The sequence below is a fragment of the Malurus melanocephalus genome, unplaced genomic scaffold (assembly GCF_030028575.1).
Source record: "Malurus melanocephalus ecotype Western Australia unplaced genomic scaffold, MMel_1.1 scaffold_741, whole genome shotgun sequence".
In the NCBI taxonomy this organism is placed as follows: domain Eukaryota; kingdom Metazoa; phylum Chordata; class Aves; order Passeriformes; family Maluridae; genus Malurus; species Malurus melanocephalus.
Window position 1 is genome coordinate 168,973 of NW_026623973.1, and position 3,632 is coordinate 172,604.

The window sequence follows — 3,632 nt, forward strand, 5'->3', positions numbered from 1 at the left end:
CTTGTAAAACATTTCACAGCTGAAGCTGAGCTCGGTGGTGGGATTGAAATGCCATCAGCTGATTGACTCTGCCAGCACCACCCTCCACCCAGCAGGGGCTGAATTCTGAGCATGTCCTTCAATAACCCCTCTATTAAGAGATGCTTAATTTTTGTTTTAAATTCACACTTCTGCTTTAAATTCGAGATTTTTTAAATTCGTTTTAAGATTGAACATCCGGCATGAGGTGACACAAATTCTGGGGCAAAGGGGGAACTAAATACTGCCAGAGAAAGACTCCCAATTAATGAAAATACTTTTCATAGAACCACGGGTTTGGGTTCAAAGGTATCCTCAGGACCACGCAGTTCCAATCCTCCCTGGGCTGTTTTTCTCTGAAAACAAAAAAGAAAACCACCCAAGCGTTTCCAGCTGATTTCCTGGTCCAGCCACCTGGATGCCATTAGGATTGTTTGTTCCAAGTGTCAGCTCCTGTTGAGGGTGAGGAGGCAGATGGAAGCGTGGCTGTCACAGCAGAGTATTTATATTTGTGTATCCTTAATGCAGGAACAGTTTTAAAAGACAAGAAACTTCCTGAAAGAAATGAGTCTTGAAATCCGAGCCTCGCTGGGTAACTCACCCAAATAACACCTTGTGTTGATGCCTAARTCAGGGCTCRCCTGGAACAGAGGCCAGGCAAAGTGAAGAGAATAAAGGCAGACAAATTTAATCCGGGCTCACTGAGGGCAGACAAAGCCTTCTCTTAAGGCTAAACCCAAAATGGACCCCGAGTCATGAGATCTTCCCCTTTTATCAGTTCTGTCTCATTGACACATYGAGCCCAAATTCTCCAATTCCCCCTTCAGGTGATGATGTCACCCACCCCAAACTCGCTCCCCCAATTCACTGCTGTTTCCAGATTTTGGGGCTCTGAGGCAGCGAAGTGTCCTTGGATTTCAGGCTCAGAGAGGGATTGTTTTGTCTAAAGATGAGAGAATGGGAGCTTTAGAGAACACAAGCTTTGGAGAAGCACAAGAACAYAGATACTTGAAAATATCAAAGCTAAAAATCCTAAGGCCTCACCATTATTGAGGCTGACAATAAAATAAGAAATAAAGAAATAAGAAATAAARCCTGTCCTTGCTCACCACAGAGAGATTTCCCAGTATTTCCTCRTTTTTGCTGTAAAGCTGATGAATCTGTAACGCACAGCGTAATTAAACATTGCAGGGATATTGCTTTGGAGGGCAAGCAAGTAATGAAAGGGGATACAGTAAATTTTGGTGATTACAGATGCAATTGTTTAGCCCAAGCACTGCACGGTTGGCTTTGCAGGTTAGAAAAAAAAAAAAAAAATCCCAAAGAACACAATTTCCATTAAGCTCTGCATTGCTCTGCTGGCAATGGATTGGGCTATTAAACTGTATTTTTCCATTAATAAAACAAATGTTAATGCAGTGTTTGATGCTAATAATGAAACCATTGTAGGAAGAAAGGCTCCTWCCATTAACATTGATCATATTTTGTCAAGGCTGGGGATGAATTTGGGGCTTTTTTCACCAAGGTGAACGGGGAAGGCGCAGCAGGAACTCSCTGCCCTCTCAGCCTGCTCCGTGTTTGCTGTGTTCCCGTGGATGAGGATGATCCGAGGGCTGCTGAGAGCTGAACTTTAACTGCGTGGAACCATCTGCTGCAGCGATCGCTGCCTTCATTAAATTCTGTTAATTCCTAGCAGAGAGAGGCCAGGCAGAAACCTCTGCTGAGCTCTGCCCATTTCCAGAACCCCTCAGCGGGTTGGAAATGCTCCACCAGCTCTTGTGGTGCTGCCCAGACAAACATCTGCCTGTGCTGAGGTTTCTGCACTGCAGCTTGTCCTGGGCACAGCCACAAAAACCTGGAGTTGGAATTTCCCCTCTCCAGAAACCCGGCACAGCTGGATCTGGGTGTGCTGGGGTGAGGCTGAGTGGTTATCAGTGTGTGGGGATGGGTTAATATCTCATCCAGCTGCTCACATCTGGATTTTTATCTCATCCAGGGAGATTTTCTCTCATTTTGGGAGAAACCCTCCGAGGAAGAAGAACCTGCTGTATTCAGGTGGCTCAGACTGGGTKCCTGGCTGGGGTGGGGCTGTGTGGTTATTAGGGCGTGGGTATGGGTTAATAWCTCATCCAGCTGCTCATATCTGRATTTTYATCTCATCCAGGGATTTGGGAGAAACCCTCTGAGTTCAGGAAGAACCTGCTGTATTCAGGCAGTTCAGACCGGTGTTTTTAGGGTGCCTGGATGCGTTGGGGATGTGTGCATTGACCATGGCGTGGGGATGGTTTAATATCTCCTCCAGCTCTTTTTATCTCGATTTTTATCTCATCCAGGGACTTGGGAGAAACCCTCTGAGTTCTTCCCTGATACCTTCATTGGGCTCAGACTGGGTGCCTGGCTGGGGTGGGTGTGTGCTGTTATTGGGGCATGGGGATGGTTTTAGGTCTCATCCAGCTGTTCATAGCTTGATTTTTTTCTCATCCAGGAATTTGGGGGAAAGCTCAGGAGTCCAGGAAGAACAACCTGGCATCTTCACTGGGCTCAAACTGGGTTCCTGGCTGGGGTGGGGGTRTGTGCAGTTATCAGGGCATRGAGATCGTTTAATAYCTTGTCYAGCTGYTMATATCTTGATTYTTACTTGCYTGGGGACTTGGGAGGAWGTTCAGGAGYTCAGGAGGWAGAACCCAGTGTCTTCAGGGGCTCAAACTGTGTGCCTGGCTGGGGTGGGGGTGTGTGCATTGACCGGGGCATGGGGATGGTTTAATATCTTGTCCAACTGTTAATATCTCGATTTTTACCTTTTTTGGGGATTTGGGAGAAGCCGACTGAGCTCAGGAGGTTTAAGGTTAGGCTTATGGTTAGGTTTCAGTGTTTTTCAGGAGGTCATTGTAGGTGTTGCTCACTGCATGGAGCAGCTCTGGGTTTTTTGCCCCCATCTCTCTTCCAGAGTTGGTTTTGATGAATCCCTTTATCCCTGGCTCTTGTGTCAGCTGGCTGGAGAGGGATCAGCACAGAAAGCACCAGCAGGATGTTTAGGGTTAGAGCTGGAATTAGTTTAGGGTCAGGGTTAGGGTTAGGGTTAGGGTTAGAGTTAGTTTACAGTTAGGGTTAGAGTTAGTTTAAGGTTAGAGCTAGGGTTGGGTGTTTTTAGGGGGCTCATTGTGGGTGTTGCTCACTGCACAGAGCAACTCTGGGTTTTTTTSCCCCCATCTCTCTTCCAGCRGTGGTTTTGATGAATCCCTTTATCCCCRGCTCTYGTGTCAGCTGGCTGGAGAGAGATCAGCACAAAAATCACCTGCACCGTTTTTATTTCTCCTGCTGGGGAGCTTTGTGCAAACACTCCAACTGGGGACGTTTAAATGTTTTAATGCAAACAAGAGCTGCTGATAAAACCCAGCCCAGGGGCAYGGCTGGAGAGTCCCCAGCAGCGATTTGGGAGATGCTGCTCATGGCATTTCCCCTCCAAGGCCGAGCAGAGGGCACAGGCAGCTCCCTGAACCTTCTACAAGAGCTTTTTCCATGAGCTGGTGCCCCAAGGACCCTGCTGCCGCACGCAGGTGTGCGCCACAAAATCCCAAATAAACCCAAACCGAGGGCCCCACTGCTGCACGCAG